Source organism: Ahaetulla prasina, chromosome 4 (genome assembly GCF_028640845.1).
Source record: "Ahaetulla prasina isolate Xishuangbanna chromosome 4, ASM2864084v1, whole genome shotgun sequence".
NCBI classification, from domain to species: domain Eukaryota; kingdom Metazoa; phylum Chordata; class Lepidosauria; order Squamata; family Colubridae; genus Ahaetulla; species Ahaetulla prasina.
The window spans coordinates 20,966,783-20,985,960 of NC_080542.1; the positions used below are offsets into that span (position 1 = coordinate 20,966,783).

The window sequence follows — 19,178 nt, forward strand, 5'->3', positions numbered from 1 at the left end:
CAGCAAGAGACAACTACTCCATTTTGCCCTGAAGTGGCTTGCCTTTATCTACACATCGTCAGTTGTTTTTTAAATGTCAGGTTTAAGAGTTAGGCTGAGTTGCAAAGCAGAAGGGACATCCTACAAGCACCAGAAGCATTGTCATTTCTGCAACTTGGATTTTGGGACAGGGTGACAGGCTAGGACATCACATCGTGGCAGGGTTCTTGATCAACAAGGAAGATGCTAGGTGGCACAACTGGAGTTGTTGCATCAATAAAAGCTGGGATCCAGAGTCATCTGAATTTGAAGGTTGAAAAGTAAGAGGCTTGTAAGAAAATGCAGGCAATTAGGATAGTGTTTCTCAACCCCTGAATAATCAGTCTCACTAAAGTAACTGAGCTCAGCTGTCAATTTTTAAGGAAAGCCGTCGATCATTTCTATTTCAGTCTCAACTGTTCAATTTTTTCACATTCAACAGGCAACAGGCTATGTGCTTAGTTCTCTATCTTGGCAGTGAGAATCTAGTGGTGCTGCTGTGGCATGGCTGGCCGGAAATGATTCAAGTAAAAATCTAGTCTTGCTGTAAGACTCGATGTGAGGAAATCGGTACAAACACTATCGTGGGTTGACGCCTTCTTGGTGGCAGCTCTGCTCTTTGCTGCATGGAAACCCAAACCCCATCAGATGCGGCATCTTATTCACTGCACAACCATTAGTGAGTTTTAGTGCTAGGATTTGGGCACAGGATATATCTGCCAAAGACTCAAGATCACTCCCAGATGAAGACCAGTGAGATCTGTAAGATGTCTGCATGACAATGCTTATCAGTCCAAAATATTTTACTTCATGAAGTCAAATCTCATCTCCATTTCCACCTCCCTACATCTGTTCTGGCCACCACAATCACTTCTGCCTTGACTCAACTTCCCTTCTAATGAAGCTGATTTCTGGAAGACCGAGAGAAGATCAGAAGAGCGGCTTCTGATCTACATGCCGGCTTCCTTTTCAAATTTTTCTCAGCCCATTAACATCTTCTCTTTTCAATATGATGTAAGGAAACTCTGTCCCCAAACTAGTGTTCTCCAGACTGTGTTAGCCTGGACTGGATGATGGGACTCAGAGCCCGGTTAATTGGAGAAGGCCTTGATTGAAGAAGACCTCCCTTGGTTGATCCTTACATGCCACATCATCCACTCCGCCAGATCAGGACCCTCATCCACCTTGCAGGGTTATTGAGGGTTCTGCTCTGGCATAAATATCCAACTACGTTTGGCAATCAAGCATTTGGTTGAAGTACAACAAATGAAACCTACCCCTCTCTCCAGTCTAATACGCCTGACTCCTTTACCTTGACTCCCTGAAGGAATTTCCTATTGATATTTCCCCCCACACACACCATTTTGTAGGGACTGAATAAATAAGCTGCATCCCAGCCCCACCTGCTGGCCCACCAACCTACCCTGCTATACCTTCTTCTAGGTTTCTTCAGATAAGGCCAGGATGGGTCCTGGGGCTTTCAAGGGACGGTTCTTGTCTGCTAACCATCAGCTGCCTCCGTTTCCCCCGTTCTCGCTTGACTGGGCAGGAAGGAGTGAATGAAACCGAGCAGGTGGCGCTACTGGAAAATGTACAAAAAGAAGAACCGTTATATTCATAGAGGAAGTGGCTTTGAGTGGCGGCAATCATGCTAATTCCACCCATTTCTATAGCATCAGGTCTGTAGGACCAATCTGAAGACTTGGATAAGATATTCTGGGTTGAAAAAATAGATTCCATCTTTTTCTTTTTCTTTTCTTATTTTGCCCTTTCTTGATTTATCCCCAGGATAGACAAGGGACGAAAGAGTACCTCTGAGCAGATACAAAGCGCATTTTCCAAAGACAGAGGCCCCAGAAGCAGATGTGCCTTTGGTCACCTTTTCTGACCAAAACTACAAAGTTAGAGAAGTACATAAAAGGGACACGTCACCCAAGCCATTTGTTCATTTTGCCCAACTTCCTGTGTTTTTTCAGAGCCGCAAATTCAGAAGGTGAGTCATTCACAAGTATGCAGGAATGTGCACCTTCGTATAAATAGGGAAGAGATTGAGCAGAGGGACCAGAAATGGGCAAACAAAATTGCATTTTGCAGATGGAGCTGAATATTTGAGCAACAACAGCACCCAGGGAACCAATCCCTAGTTTCCAGGTGTGAGACCCAAACCGGCAGGGGTAAGCAATTAGCAGAGGGAAGAGATTTCCATCTTACCACGCGACAGTCTTGATTGCTCGCCCAACAGCAGCTCTGTGTCTGTACGTCTGAAGCGTGTCAAGGAAACATAAGTATTACGTCTCAAAAAGCTGTTATCATCTCTTGCATGTCTTCCTTTTATCATGGCTCAAGGGCGGGTCCTCCTCCTTCTGAGTTCCTCCAAGCAAGGCTAGCAGCTTAGAGACTCTCCCAAATGTCCTGGTGACTACAAGAGAGAGAATATTTTAGTGGAGGCCCCCCAAATATCAACACTCTGTGCCTGCTGAGGCTGGCCAAAGATGTGAAACCCCAGCAAGATTCAAAATGATCAATCATTGTTCCATAGAGGCAATCCAAGATCTTTTCCAATAAAAAAGCATATAATCTTTGCAAGTAGAAGTCTGTAGAGATTCTCAGTCATGCAGGTCGTGGTTGTCCCAAAGGTGCTTTTTCTGGAGGCAACTGGACTTTGAAGATGTTTTGTTTCTCACCCAAGAAGCTTCTTCAGCTCTGACTGGATGGTAGGGAATGGAAGGATTTATATTCCTTGCAGACAGCTGGTCATTTGCATCCTTTTAGAGGGTCGTTGAAACACTTGGAGGTTTATCTGTGTCCTCGGGGTCATCTGAGTAGTGTTCCTGGTTCCTTCAGTCTGCAATTTTTCCCCTGGAAATCCATTCCTACTCCCACACCGTTCAAAGAGTGTTCATTCCAAATTATATAGCTAAAAGTCTTAGAGATTCTCAGTCATCCAGGTCATGGATGTCCCAAAGGTGCTTTTTCAGGAGGCAACTGGACTTTTTATTTTTATTTTATTTATTTATTTTATTTTGTCACAACAATATATATAGGTATCATACAAAAAGATTATATAGTATATAAACACATATATGAGTAAATATAAGGAGGTATAAGCATATATATAGGAAGCAGAAAAGAAAAAAAAACAATAGGACAGGAACGGTTTTTTGTTTTGAAGATGTTTTGCATCTCATCCAAGAAGCTTCTTTAGCTCAATTACCACTGTGTGCAAGGAATATAAATCCTTCCCTTCCCCACTATCCTGTCAGAGCTGAAGAAGCTTCTTGGATGAGAAACGAAACAACTTCAAAAGAAAAAACAAAAATGTCCAGTTGCCTCTTGAAAAAGCACCTTTGGGACAACCATGACCTGGATGACTGAGAAATCTCTACAGACTTTTAGCTATACAATTTGGGATGAATACCCTTTGAATGGTGTGGGAGTAGGAATGGATTTCCAGAGGAAAAACCACCTTTGGGACAATCCTTGCAGCTGTTATCAAATGAAATATCAGTTCAGTGATTTTGCTAAAGAGGTTCTACTCTTTAGCCAGGCCTTGATATTTGGTAGGGCACCACTAACAAATTATTGCTTGTGTGGTCATCAGGGCATTATTTCCCCATTAATATGTAGTCTTCCCTTACTGATGCCTAAAAACTAAGCAACTCTGGAGTGGATGGACTGTGAGGTTAAAGTTAAAACTTGCCCACTAATAGGTAGCAATAGCACTCAGACTTATATACAACTTCACAGTGCTTTACAGCCTTCTCTAAGTAGTTTACACAGTCAGCCTTTTGCCCCCAATAATCTGGGTCTTCATTTTACCAATCTTGGAAGGATGGAAGGCTGAGTCAACTTTGAGATGGTGAGACTTGAACTATAACCAGCCGGCAGCCAGAAGTAGCCTGCAGAACTGCATTCTAACCACTGTGCCACCACAACTCATAAGGTAGCCCTCAACGTACGACCACAAATTTCCAATGCCAAGCAAGATAGTTGTTAAGTGAGTCTTGCCTATTTTATGATCTTTTACCAAAGTCATTAAATGAATTGCTGGAGTTGTTATACGAATTGTTCAATCATTAAGCAAATCTGGCCTCCCTGATTTACTTTGCTTGTCGGAAGCTGGCTGAGAAGGTTATAAATGGTGCTCATATGACAAGATCCCAGGATAGATATGACTCCAGGACAGCGCAACTTGCCCAAGTACAGGTAGTCCTTGACTTATGACCACAACTGAGTACAAAGTTTCCATTTCTAAGCAAGACCACCATTAAGTGAGTTTTGCTCCATTTCATGATATTTCTTGCCAGTGTTGTTAAGTGAATCCCTGCAGTTATTAAATTAGTAACACAATGGGTATGGGAATCTGGTTTCCCCACTGACTTTGCTTGTCAGAAGTTTGCAAAAGTCAATTACATGATCTAAGACACTGAAACTGTCATAAGTACATGCCAGTTGCCAAGCGTCCAAATTTTGATCATGTGACCATGAGGATTCTGCAACAGTCTTTTTTTTTTAAATTAAATTTTCAATTTTTATTTTTTTCTTCCACACACATCCACATAATTTATGAACAGAGTATTGACCATATCATATCTTATACAACTAGTCATATCCAAATACATTTTACATAGTTACAAATTCTGCCAAAATATTATTTTTCCATATTTTTAATCATATCTTAATATTTCTATGTTTATTATATAAACAACATCTTCTTCCACCCTCACCTTCCACCTAATTAGAAATTAGAAAATTCTAATTTCTCCATTTTTAATCAAATATATTCTCTTTTAACTTTCATAATAATTCATTCTTTATCCTGATACTTAAATGTGTTCAGAGTTGCCTTTCTTCCATTTCATCTTCTTGTTTTCTTCTCTCTCTCCTCTCTTTCCTCTCCTTTTATCCTTCCAACTTTCTTCTTTCCTCCTCTCCTACTCCTTCTCTACTTCCCCTTCCTTCCTCCCCCTTCTCCTTTTTTCCTCCCTATCTAACCTTCTCTCCTACTCTTATTTCCCCTCCCTTTCTTCCTCCCCTTTCCCCTTTCTTCTATTCCTTTCTCTCCTTCTCCATTCCTTTTGTCTCCCTACTCCTACTCCTTCTTCCATCTCTCTCTATTGCTGTGTTGATTTTCAATTCAGTATTTTCCACTAGCGTGTCCAGGCAACCCCGATTTTTCCTCCATTTATTGAATATATTTCTCAGAATTCCCATCACATTTTTAATTATTAACAATGTATTTCAATTTATTCCATTTTTACCTTAAAACCTTTTGGCTTAATTAACCTTCCACCTCTTATTTTCTTTAGTTTCTAATTTCTTATTCCCATATCAATGAATTTTTTTTCTCTTTAACTAGCATTTCAATTTTATCTCACTTTCAATTATTTTCACATATAAACCACTCATCTTTCACATTGCATCTGTTGATCTATTTTACATTAAGCAATATACTTCTTTTTTGCTTCTTACATATATTTCATTTCATCCTTACATCATTCACTGACATTTCAATTCTGTATCTTAATTTCAATTAATTATTCCATTTTACAGTAATTTGTATATTTCTTCTATTTTACTTCTTACATACAATTTCTACTATTAATACCATTCCCTTAAATCAACATATTAATGCTTTAATTCCTTTTCTACTATCCATTATTCTTCCCCTTTTACCCATTTTCTTTTGGTCTCTCCAGAATTCCATTTCTTAATATTTTCCTCCCTTTCTCCCATTCTCTTATTTCCTTCTTTTTCTTTTTGTATTTATTCTATCTTCTCTCCTAGATCCTTTCTCTAGTTTTAAAGATTATTACCCTCTTAATTCTCCCCTTCAATCTTTTCCCATTTCCTCCTTTTCTCTTCTTTTTTGAGAAATATTCATCCCTCTCCATTTTTATTTTGTCACTGTCAATCCCAGTGTAATCATCTATTTTTTAATCTTCAATTATTTTCTTTCCAACATTGTGTTCTTGCTTCTCACTTGTATTTTCTTTTTCCTTTTTTTTGTATTCTAGCCAATCCTCTGCTTCTTTATTTCCCTTAAGCGCTTCTCGCACCTTTTGAAACATCTCCCTTAGTTCTTCATACTCATATTCCCAATTTTCCATGTTGTCAATTCAAGGAGAAAAGATTTTTTAGTTTATTGGTATTTTAGCTTATATATGGTTCAAATTCAAGTCCATATAATGTCACTTTTTTCTTTTTTATTTCTAAATAGTGTCCAATTCAGATATTCATTTAAACCAGTGGTAATCAACCTGGTCCCTACTGCCCACGTGGGCGTTCCAGCTTTCCTGGTGGGCGATAGGGGTTTTGTCCGATAAGCATTTTCCTTTTTTTTAATTTAATTGACTTTTTAAAAAAAATTCATAGCATTATTTAAAAACATTTTCATTAGGTTTTCATAAAATTCCCCATGACAATTTAAATTTCTGAAAATATACTATTTGTATCACCTGCACATAAGTTTAGTTCATGTTTACGTAAGTGAAACTAAATGGTGCTATAATGTGGCTGCAAACAAAAGAGCCTCATCCCAGAATAGCTCGTGCATCTCCCCCCGAACCGGTAGACGGTTAGAAAATTTTTCTACTAACAGAGATACAAAAGTGGGCAGTAGGTATAAAAAGGTTGACTACCCCTGATTTAGATCATTCCCGTTTAAAACTTTATTCTTTCCACTTCTTTTTGAAGTCGTGCTCCAGCTGTTTAAACAAATACTCCTTAAAAAGCTCCCCACAATAATTCCCTTTGTTCTTTCAGTCTTTAAAACACTTGCTGCAATACGTTTTTTCCACTAGCAGATGTCTCTCTCCAATCCACAAATGCCCAGGCAACAAAATATCAATTGTAAATCCACAAAGACAGTTTTTCTTTTCTTCTATTAATTTCTTTTATTGTTAAAGAATGTTTTCCCTCAGTTTTCTTTTTCTTATATTGTTTTCAATTCCCTCCAAATCCAATTTTAAATCCAGATAGAAAGTTTTCCTTTTAGGGTTTTAATTTTAAAGTTTTTTTTGTTTTTTGTTTTTTTTTCCTTCACTTTGAATTCCCCAGTGCCAATTAGCCGCTTATTTCAGTTTGGGACCTCTTTTAAGCTTTAGAGTTTTTCTTCACCTGTGAGTTGGCCAATCACTCACCTGTAACAATATCCATTCAATCACCACTCCTGCACAAATCTTAGTCCAGTTGCCCCAGCCTGTAGCGGTCATTTCAATGGCTGCCACCCCTGCTGCCAGATCAAAGAGCTGCCTTTGACGTTCGAGGAACTTACCTGTTCCTCTTGGTCTTCCGAGGTACCTCTCTTTCTTCCCCATCCCTCCAAGACGGTTCCGGTCCGAAGATCCCCCGACAACAGTTTGTCTGGCTGGATTTTCGTGAAGCTCGTCAAAGCTTTTTTGACTATTTTCCAGCCAGTATCGCTGTAACGCTTCTGGTTCTCTGGATTCAGCAACAGTCTTAAGTGTGAAAAACAGTCCTAAGTCATTTTTTTTTCAGTGCTGTTATAATCTCAAACGGTCACTAAATGAGCTGTTGCAAGTTGAGGACTAGCTGTAGTTGGACTTTGTTCGATTTATTAACCTTTATTATAATTCCAAACAACAGAGGAAAAGAAATAATGCTAATATAAACACTACTTTAAAAGAAAATAGGAAATATAGCGGGAAAGGGGGGAATAAGACAATATAAACATAGAGGCGGACTGCCACCAATTTTGCAGATCTAAGATGTCATATGTTTAATATAGTCTAATGTGCCATTAATGATTTAGCATATTATAAAATATTTCATACTCAGTTTTCAGTCAAGCCATGTCTCCACTGGCCTGAAAAAAGTATTTGGTTAGCACAGTTGAAATCGATAAAGGCAGAAGAAAAATTATAAATAATAACAATACATTGAAAGAATACTTTAAATAATGTATAAACTATATATCAGATTAAAATATAAATTCTAGAAGCCAAATTTGGACTTTGGTACAATATATAACAATATATATAAATTGGAATCCTGAAATGGTTTCCAAATAAGACTAACTTCTACATCAGATTTACTTTTCTGATATGAAGCTATTCTAGATATCAGTCTATAATCCCATAATTTAATTAATCATTATTCCATAGAGGAGAATCAGAAATCTTTTTCCAATAAAAAGCATATAACACTCCCTCAGGTACTTTGGAGAATAGGCTGACTCCCTCTTTTTTGTGGCAGTCCCTCACATATTGAACACAGCTATCATGTCACCCCAGTCCTTCTTTTCTCTAGACTAGCCATATCCAGTTCCTGCAACTGTTCTTTATATGTTTTAGCCTCCAGTCCCTTAATAATCTTTGTTGCTCTTCACTGTACTCTTTCCAGAGCCCCAACATCTTTTTTTTACATTGTGGTGACCAAAACTGGATGCAGCATTCCACGTGCGAACTTACCAAGGCATTATAAAGATACTGCATTCTAATTTTGCATCCATGTAATCATGCAATGTCATGGAAAATTCAGAAATGCAGAGCACACGCAGAGAAAGAATCACGTTTATTGCAAAGGGAGGGGTCCCTGCTTTGTAAGAAAGAGACACCTGGAACATTGACAAAGTGAAGATTTTTATAGATGCTGGAAGTCACAAGGCAAGAATGCTAAAATTTGATGGGCTGGCAACTTTTGGAGAAATTAGATAGGTCGTTGTCCATGCACCTGGGTTTATTTCTGTAGTTAGGCAAAACAGCCCCTTCAGAGGGCAGCAGAGTTGGGGGAATATTAAGAAGATAGAATATGGAGGTAATATTTTTAATAAATTAAATATATAAATAATAATAATAATCAGGAGCAAGTTCCTGGTTGAGGACAAAAGATTGGGGTATCTCTAGGTTGCAATTTCCTAGAGATATCCCAACCTTTGTAAGAGTTACTTTTGGGCTGTGCTGTGTCCTGGTGAGGAGGTTTCTATTTTTTGGTCTAGATCAGTGATGGTTAAGCTTTTTGCCATCGTGTGCCAGAAGGGGGCGGGGTCGCGCGCGCATGTGCCCACACCCAAAATTCTATGCGCCCTGCCCCCACACATGTGTGTGTGACCCCCGTTTCCCCCACACACACACATTCCTGGCATGCAATGTCCCGGTAGGCCCATTTATGTCTCTCAACTGGCTCCAGAGCCACTCTATGAGTCTGGGGAGGGCGAAAAAAGCCTTCCCCACCCACCTCTGAGGCCCTCCAGAGGCCAAAAACGGTCCATTTTCCAACTTCCGGTTGGACAGGAAGTGATGTTTTTTACTGTCCCCAGCCTCGAGAGACTCCTAGAAAGGCTACTTCTGGTGGGCCCAAAAGGTGGAGCTGAGCTCGCGTGCCCAATGATGTGACACGCGTGCCATACGTTCGCCATCACGGATCTAGATGATGTGGCTGGGGTGAGAGTTTGTCTAGGGCAGGGAAGGGTTAGGGAAATAAAGAAGCAGGGATTTACCCCAGGCATGTCCAAAACACAGGGAGGGAAAAGAGTGCAACATCCATTTTATTCATGACATTTATTTTCTCCACCACCACAACAATATCTGACTCATTGAAGTTCTGAATTATGTTTCACTGATATGTTATAAATCATGCTGTGGAACAGTTCACTATGATGAGTTAAGCGATTTTCAAATTCAGACAAATTTCCCCTTTGTTCTCCATAATTCTCTGGTGGCTCTGTGGTTTTTCTGAGAGTATTAAATAGCAAAAGACTGATTTTGATTTTGTCCTCCTAATGATAAAATCTTTACAGATTATGTTTCATCTTCAGGATCTGGCCTTCTAAAGAGCAGTCAGGGTTGATCTCCTCTAGGACTGACCGGTTTGATCCAGGGGTGGGTTCTACTTACCTTTACCACCGGTTTGCAATGGGGCATGTGCAGAAGCTTCCTGATGACATCTGGGTCACTTGACGGAGCCTCTCGCCAGTTTTACTATTGGAACAGCGGGCAACCTACCACTGATTTGATCGCCTTGCAGTCTAAGGGACTTGCAGGAGTCTTCTCCAACACCATAATTCAAAGAGGGGAAAGATCTGGGCTTATTCTTTTCCTTTAAGTATCTCAAACCTTCAATAAGTTGCTTTTGTTTATGTTTTTTATTTTTTTAATTTAGCATTCTATGTTGTAAGCTCCCCAGAGTCAATTGGACAGACCTCGACTTGCAACCATTTGTTTAGTGACCATTCAAACTTACAACCGCACTGAAAAAAAAGAGTCTTATGAGCGTTTTTCACATGAAGTGGCAGCATCCTCATGGATGGTCAAGTGATCAAAATTTGGACATTTGGCACTTAATGTGTATTTATGATAGTTGCTGTGTCCCAGGGTCATGTGATCAGCTTTTGTGACCTGACAAATTCAATGGGAAAATTAGATTTATTTAACAACTGGCAAAAGAGGTTGTAAAATGGGCCAAAATTCACTGAACAACTGTCTTGCTGAGCAACGGAAATTTTGGGCTTGATTGTGATCATATGTTGAGGAATGGATACAATGCATTATAATAATAATAATAATAATAATAATAATAATAATAATAATAATAATAATAATAATAATAATAATAATAATAATTTAATTTTTATACCGCCCTTCTCCCGAAGGACTCAGGGCGGTGAACAGGCAGATAAAATAATACAATACATTTCAATAAAAACACTATTTAAAAAACTTATTCTAAAAGCCTAAATTTAAAATACAATACAAAATATAAAATAAACCCCAATAAAATCCATGTTTAAAAACCCTATTAAGCCAGTCCTGCTCGGAAGAATAGATATGTTTTAAGCTCGCGGCGAAAGGTCCGGAGGTCAGGAAGTTGTCGAAGTCCTGGGGGAAGCTCATTCCAGAGGGTAGGTGCCCCCACAGAGAAGGCTCTCCCCCTGTGGGTCGCCAGCCTACACTCCTCTCTATGGGAGCGTACCGGCCGGTGGGAGGCATGTGGTAACAGAAGGCGGTCCCGAAGATATCCCGGTCCTATGCCATGGAGCGCTTTAAAGGTGGTAACCAACACCTTGAAGTGCACTCAGAAAACCACAGGTAGCCAGTGCAGCCTGCGCAGGATCGGTGTTATATGGGAGCCACGAGTGGCTCCCTCTATCACCCGCGCGGCTGCATTCTGAACTAACTGAAGTCTCCGGGTGCACTTCAAGGGGAGCCCCATGTAGAGAGCGTTACAGTAGTCCAGGCGAGAAGTGACGAGGGCGTGAGTGACCGTGCATAAGGCATCCTGGTCTAGAAAGGGGCGCAACTGGCGGACCAGGCGGATCTGATAAAAAGCTCTCCTGGAGACGGTCGCCAAGTGATCTTCAAAAGACAACCGTCCATCCAGGAGAACCCCCAGATTGCTCACCCTCTCCATTGGGGCCAATGATTCGCCTCCAACAGTCAGCCGCGGTTGCAGCTGACTGTACCGGGATGCCGGCATCCACAGCCACTCAGTCTTGGAGGGGTTGAGCTTGAGCCTGTTTCTCCCCATCCAGACCCGTACGGCCTCCACACACTGAGACAACACTTCAACAGCTACATTGGGGTGGTCAGGGGTGGAAATGTACAGCTGGGTGTCATCCGCGTACAGTTGATAACTCACCCCAAAACCACTGATGACCTCGCCCAGCGGCTTCATATAGATGTTGAACAGGAGAGGCAAGAGAACCGACCCCTGTGGCACCCCACAAAGGAGGCGCCTCGAGGTCGACCTCTGCCCCCCTGCCAACACCGTCTGCGATCGGTCGGAGAGATAGGATGAGAACCACCAAAACACGGTGCCTCCCACACCCAATCCCCCAATCGCCGTAGCAGGATACCATGGTCGATGGTATAAAAAGCCGCTGACAGATCAAGGAGAACCAGGACAGAGGAATAACCCCTATCCCGGGCCCTCCAGAGGTCATCCACCAATGCGACCAAAGCTGTCTCCGTGCTGTACCCGGGTCGGAAACCGGACTGGAACGGGTCTAGATAGACAGATTCATCCAGGTACTGGGGTAACTGGTGTGTCACCACACTCTCAACAACCTTCGCCACAAAGCGAAGTTGGAGACTGGACGATAGTTACTCAAAACAGCTGGGTCCAGGGAAGGCTTCTTGAGGAGGGGTCTCACCACCGCCTCTTTCAAGGCGGTGGGAACAACACCCTCCCTCAGAGAAGCGTTAACAATCCCCTGGAGCCAGCCTCGTGTAACCTCCCGGGTGGCCAGCACCAACCAGGAGGGACACGGGTCCAATAAACATGTGGTGGCATTCAGCCGCCCCAGCAACCTGTCCATGTCCTCGGGAGCCACAGGGTCAAACTCCTCCCAGATGGTCTCAACAAGACTAGCCTCCGTCACCTTGCCCGAAACTACCCAGTTTTGGTCCAGACCGTCCCGAAGCTGAGCGATTTTGTCAAACAGATACCTGCTGAAATCCTCAGCACAACCCTGTAAGGGGTCATCGCCACCCTCCTGGTGAAGGAGGGAGGCAGTCACCCTAAACAGGGCGGCTGGGTGGTTCTCTGCTGACGCAATGAGGGTAGAGACATAGGCCCGCTTGGCCTCCCTCAATGCCACTAGATAGGTCTGAGTAAAAGACCTAACTAGTGTTCGGTCGGCTTCAGAACGGCTGGACCTCCACGCGCTCTCTAGGCGTCTTCTCCGGCGTTTCATCTCCCTCAGCTCTTCAGAAAACCAAGGAGCTGGTTGAGACCTACGCCGGGTCAGAAGCCGCAAAGGCACGACACAGTCCAAAGCGCCCACCGCGGCCTGTTCCCAGGCCGCAACAAGCTCCTCGGCCGAGCCATGGGCCAGATCGCCAGGGAGCGGCCTAAGCTCCATCAGGAACCTCTCCGGGTCCATCAGTCGCCTGGGACGGAACCAACGTATTGGTCCCGTCTCCCTGCGGTGTGGAGCGGCGGTCCGAAAGTCCAGACGAAGGAGAGAGTGGTCTGACCATGACAAAGGTTCAATGACTAATTCTCGTACTTCCAGATCACTCAACCACTGTCCAGAGACAAAAATCAGATCCAGTGTGCTTCCCCCGACGTGGGTGGGGCCGTCAATTAATTGGGTCAGGTCCATGGCCATCATGGAGGCCATGAACTCCCGAGCCGCCGTCGACGACACACCGGCTGATGGCAAGTTGAAATCCCCCATGACCATAAGCCTAGGGGTATCAACTGCCATCCCGACTATCAACTCCAGCAACTCGGGCAGGGCTGTTGCCACGTAGCAAGGAGCCAGGTACGTGATCAACAAGCCCACCTGCATCCTACACCCCCACTTCATGTAAAGGGATTCACAACCAGCTATCTGAGGAACAGTGGCCTCCATCGGCTCCAGACTCTCTCTAATAACCACCGCTACCCCTCCACCCCTACCTTGGGCCCTCGGCTGATGAAATGCCTGGAAACCTGGTGGGCACATCTCCACCAGGGGAACCCCCCCTTCAATGCCCAACCAAGTCTCCGAAATGCCCACAAGGTCCGCAGCCCCTCCCCCGTATAAGATCGTAAATCAGGGGGGCTTTATTCACTACGGACCTAGCATTGCACAACATCAGCCGAAGGTCCAAGCCCTGGGGATACTGGCCACTCAGGGAACGGGAAAAGTCTGAGGGGCCGGAGCGCGCAATCTCTCTCAAACAGCGAGTGCGCACCCCTGAACATGATATGGCCCCCCACTTCTGCCATATCTGCCTCTCCCACTTACCGTACTGATGGAATGATCCTCTGGAATTGGAGAATAAGGCTTCCCCTTGACCTCCGAACCTAATAAAGTATCGCCGCGAGCAAACGCAAGGACTGGCTCCCTCCCCGACGGGTTTCCCCCAATACCCGCCTTTACCCTCCCACCCCTTAAAAATTGTTTATCTAAAAAACCCCAAAGATTCTTTCTTGATGCATGCCATCTCTCTGGGTCCCAAAACCCATCATTGAGATAGGCCCTCGATAACGTAGAGGGCCATTTCTGCGAGGCGGAGGATCCTCGCAGACGATGAAGTTCTAACGAAGAATAAATCATATCTCGTATCAGGCATAATTGGCACAAAAATGAGTTTGTCCGTAACCGTAGATGATGATAAAGCAGTCATATTAAGAACCGATGATATAGGTCCCACAGATGATAAAAGACAATGGACATTCTCGCAAGGAGATCCCGTTCAAGATGGTAAAAGTAATAGCAGCCATACAGATGTTAAAAATGTCGCTGCCAACCTCCTCCCCCTGTAAACACCTCACTCCCCCAACAGGGTAAGTGGGAAGAGGGGGGAGGGTAAACGTAATCCAGGATGGGCTGATCTTAACCTGGTTAGCCCAAGGGAAAACCCGGGCAGCATACAAACGCTAACCCAAGCCCACGCGTGGTCATATAGCGATCCTGATAGGTAGTCCTAGCTGGCCCCCATCCAATGCTCCAGAGTCCAGGGGGGGGAGTCTAAGCTCCAGAGTCTAAACTCCCCATTACAACCCTGAAGTCTAGGGGAAGAAAAGGAAACCTCTATGCCTAGGTCCATGTCCATGTCCATTCAAAGCGAAAACGACCAGCTCTAAAACAGCCTCCTCAGATCTTATCAGGTCCAGATGAAAAAAAATCCAAGGGAAAGGAGGGAGAAAAGGGAGCTAGGAGGGTTCCAAACGTCGCCTTTATCCAAGACAGACGTCCTTGCCGTCCCCACCGCAGCCCCCCACCGCAGCCACGGACATGCCCCTCCCCTCAACAACCCCCGTTCCGTGGGGGACCTCGTCGGGGCTCTCCCGTCAGGATCAGAAGACTTTTGGGGCTCTCACCACTGCCGTCGCCCTCCCTGCAGCACAAGTTCGACAATGCTGCAGGGGAATAGGCCGGACGCCGCCAAAATGCCGCCAGGAGTAGGCCGGACGCCGCCCCGCCCCGCACCAAGATGGCCACCGCCACTTCGCTGCCGTTCCGTGGGGGGCCTCGTCGGGGCTCTTCCGTCAGGAGCAAAAGATTTTCGGGGCTCTCACCACTGCCGTCGCCCTCCCTGCAGCATAAGTTCGACAATGCTGCAGGGGAATGAGCCGGACGCCGCCAAAACGCCACCGGGAGTAGGCAGGATGCCGCCCCGCCCCTCACCAAGATGGCCACCGCCATTTCGCTGCCATTCGCTGCCGTTCGGCCCTGGCTCGGCACTCGGCAGCTGCGAGACTTTCAGGGGTGAAAAACCCCTCTCGCAGCTGCCAAGAAGATCATCCTTCTGGCCAGGCTGCCCAGGCAGCCCAGGTCGTCCGCTGGCTGCATCCCCGGCCCGGAAACAACTCCGCCTGCCGCTCCGAGAATCGGTCAGACCTCCATCTTTGTCATGCGCAGAAACATTGCCTGTTGAAAATAGCTTACTTCTATGAATATGACCCAAATTTAATTAAGTAGCCCCTGGAAAGCTTCTGTCTCTTCCACTGAGGTGATAGAACGATAAGCAAATATGATCCATTCTGGAATTCAGATTGGGCAACTGGCATGAAAGTAGAATTTGAAGTTTAGGGGCACCTCCATCTTTTGAATTTTGCAAGTTCTTGAATGCAAGTAATCCTTGACCTTTTGTTAGCTCATATGTAATTCATTCTTTCTCTGTGCCAGTTATTTAATACTTTATTGTCAACAGAAGTGGGAATATTTGGATTTTTATGGATCTTCCTTCCCATTTTCTTCCCATTTATTACTGCATTACATTTTTATCTTTCAGTCAGTGGAGAGATTACTTTCTTGAAACCAGAAGCAATCAAACTCAGTTTTTCAACACATAATTGCAATCTGGGTCAACTCTGTTGGGCAATCATGTCAACTTGCAGGCAGTAAGGCAGTAACCTGAAAATGGATTGGGAGGTGAGGAATTAAATTTGGAGCTTGATGTAAGATTTATTGAGTATTGATCCTAGCTGGTAGATGTTAGATAAGCGCACAAACATTCTCAGCATTTGAGGCTTCTCCAGAGAGCTAGGTCTTGGCATAATGTATCTAAAGTAGGATACTTAGAACTTGGTCATTTGTGTCTTGAGTGAAAACTTTGGTTGATTTGTTCAGTGATGTTTGTTTTCTTGGCTGTCCACTGTAGGCACAGGAGTCTTCTCCAACTTTTGACTAAAGTATCAGTGTTCTTTCTATTGTATCCTACTATTCAATTTTCACTTTCATAGAATATCACAAGAAAAGCTGATTTGCATGATTCTTCTTTTAGATATAGATTCATTATTCAGTGTTTCTCAACCTTGGCAATTTGAAGATATGTGGAGTTCAGATCATGAAACAAGTGTGGCTTGTTGGGGAATTCTAGGAGTTGAAATCCATACATCTTCAAGTTGCCAAGGTTGAGAAATATTGCATTAGAGCATCTGAATTTATTTTCTAAGGTTTTAATCCTTAATTCTACCAAATACTAGTCTCTGATGTATTTCTTGGCTACTGGTTCCTTTATTGTTGATAACTAATCCTAAAAGGCAGTGACTTTCTACTCCTTCGGTATCTTCACTATTTGTTCTAAGACAGGTTGCTATAATTGTTATTGGTTTGGTCTTCTTTATATTTAGTCCCTTTTTTTTTACAGTGTTCTCTGATTTTCCTTACAAGACCTAATTATTTGCATGTTTAATTATCGAAACAGTATCATCAGCATACCAAAGACTATTAATGCTTCTTCCTCCAGTTTTAAAAGCATGCTTATTTAAACTAATATTTCTCAACCTTTGCCATTTTAAGATGTGTAGACTTCAACTCTCAGAATACCCCAGACAGGTTATGCTAGAATGTGAAATTAAAGATATTGTACAATAGTTTGCACACTCTGTTAAGTTTGCTTTTTTTGATGGTAGGAAGCTTGACTCTTCTGTTCCTTTCCATATTTCAGTAGTTACTGCATCAATTCTGTAGCCTTAATAGTGACCAGAGTGCTTCATATTCTAGTACTAGAAGTTCTCGTAAGTAAAAGTAGCCCTCAACTTACAACTATAATATCAATGATGATTCTCAGTCATACAGATAGAGTTGTCTGGAGGTTGAGTCATGGCAACTAGACCTCTTTTCTTCTTATCTGTGAAGAATACTAATGCCACTCTATAAAACCTTAGTAAGACAACACCTAAAGTACTGCATCCAGTTTTGATCACCACACTATAAAAAGATGTTGAGATTCTAGAAAAAGTGCAGAGAAGAGCAACATAAATGATTAAGGGAGCGGAGGCTAAAACATACAAAGAATGTTTGCAGAAACTGGGTATGGCTAGTCTAGTGAAGAGAAGGACCAAGGAAGACATCATAGTAGTGTTCTAATATCTGAGGGGCTGCCACAGAGAGGAGGGGGTCAACCTATTTTCAAAAGCACTTGAAGGCCAGACAAGGAATAATGGGTGGAAACTGAACAAGGAGAGATTCAACCTGGAAATAAGGAGAAATTTTCTGACAGTGAGAACAATTAACCAATGAAATAGCTTGCCTTCAGAAGTTGTGGGAGCTTCATCACCAGAAGCTTTCAAGAAGAGACTGGACTGCCATCTGTCAGAAATGGTGTATGGTCTCCTGCTTGGGTGGAGTGGGTTGGACTAGATGACTACAGGACCAGAATCAGCATTATATCTTCACTTAAAAGGGCACTCTTTTGCAAATAATAATGTTCAGATTTTGGACAGGGAAGATAGATGGTTTTGAAAGAGTCATGAGGGAATCCATTTAAGTCACAGTGGAAAATCCTTCCCTCAATAGGAGTGGAGGCCTCAGATAGAACCTGTCCTCCATTTTTTTATGCTGCTCTTGCTTCAGTCCCCAAGACCATTAAGACCGCTTCAGAGATTCACCAGGGAGGTCACACTTAATGACCCACCTAAGAGAAGGCTTTAGGAACAAGGGCCCTTAACGACTCTCTGCCTAAAGAGCCTCTTCAGATTAGGTGAAAAATGAAATTAGCCTGGAGGGGTTCCTCCTAACCATCATGCTCAGACTGAGGAAGCTACTTGAATAAATGTCTGTAGAGATTCTCAGTCATCCAGATCATGTTTGTCCCAAAGGTGCTTTTTTCAAGAGGCAACTGGACTTTCTTGAATATATTTCTCTTCTCATCCAACAAATTTCTTCAGTACTCAAAAAAAGTGAATTGAAGTAGCTTTTTGAACAAGAAGCGAAACATGTTCAAGGAAAAACAAAGAAGGTCCAGTTGCTTCTTGAAAAAGCACCTTTGGGATACTTGGATAAGCAGCAAAATGTTTCAAACCAAAAAGAAAAGAAGCCCAGTTGCCATGACTTAACTTCCTTACAAAAGTAACAAGGCCGCCTTTAAGAAGCTTCCCCTCCCCCCCCCTCCCAGTCTCTGCCTATTTTGAAACTGGACCTAGCACCTTCTGCAAGTCAAGTTAGTGCCCTCCTGACCATGGAGTTTTTTGGAGACGAAGATGCTCCCTAACCACTATTGAGAATTAGAATAGAATAGAATAGAATTTTTATTGGCCAAGTGTGATTGGACACACAAGGAATTTGTCTTGGTGCATATGCTCTCAGTGTACATAAAAGAAAAGATACGTTCATCAAGGTACAACATTTACAACACAATTGATGATCAATATATCAATGTAAATCATAAGGATTGCCAGCAACAAGTTATAGTCATACAGTCATAAGTGGAAAGAGATTGGTGGTGGGAACTATGAAACGATTAATAGTAGTGCAGATTCAGTAAATAGTCTGACAGTGTTGAGGGAATTATTTGTTTAGCAGAGTGATGGCCTTCGGGAAAAAACTGTTCTTGTGTCTAGTTGTTCTGGTGTGCAGTGCTCTATAGCGTCGTTTTCAGGGTAGGAGTTGAAACAGTTTATGTCCAGGATGCGAGGGATCTGCAAATATTTTCACGGCCCTCTTCTTGATTCGTGCAGTATACAGGTCCTCAATGGAAGGCAAGTTGATAGCAATTATTTTTTCTGCAGTTCTAATTATCCTCTGAAGTCTGTGTTTTTCTTGTTGGGTTGCAGAACCGAACCAGACAGTTATAGAGGTGCAAATGACAGACTCAATAATTCCTCTGTAGAATTGGATCAGCAGCTCCTTGGGCAGTTTGAGCTTACTGAGTTGGTGCAGAAAGAACATTCTTTGTTGTCCTTTTTTAATGATGTTTTTGATGTTAGCTGTCCATTTGAGATCTTGCGATATGATAGAACCCAGAAATTTGAAGGTTTCT

The 19,178-nt window shown here is 43.0% G+C and overlaps 1 protein-coding gene across 3 annotated transcripts in view; it reads right to left on the bottom strand.

Annotated features, from left to right (window-relative positions):
* The window catches only part of SPN (sialophorin), a 46,139-nt gene that overhangs the window by 16,691 nt on the left and 10,270 nt on the right, over positions 1-19,178 (bottom strand). For 2 of the 3 annotated variants that reach the window (XM_058180561.1, XM_058180562.1), the window contains exons 2-3: positions 2,230-2,437; positions 1,452-1,600 (exon numbers count right to left, since the gene is read on the bottom strand). The gene's annotated coding sequence lies outside the window, so the exon portion shown is untranslated. Of the gene's footprint in view, positions 1-1,451; positions 1,601-2,229; positions 2,438-19,178 lie in introns of those variants that run through there. The other variant, XM_058180563.1, reaches the window with a different exon arrangement.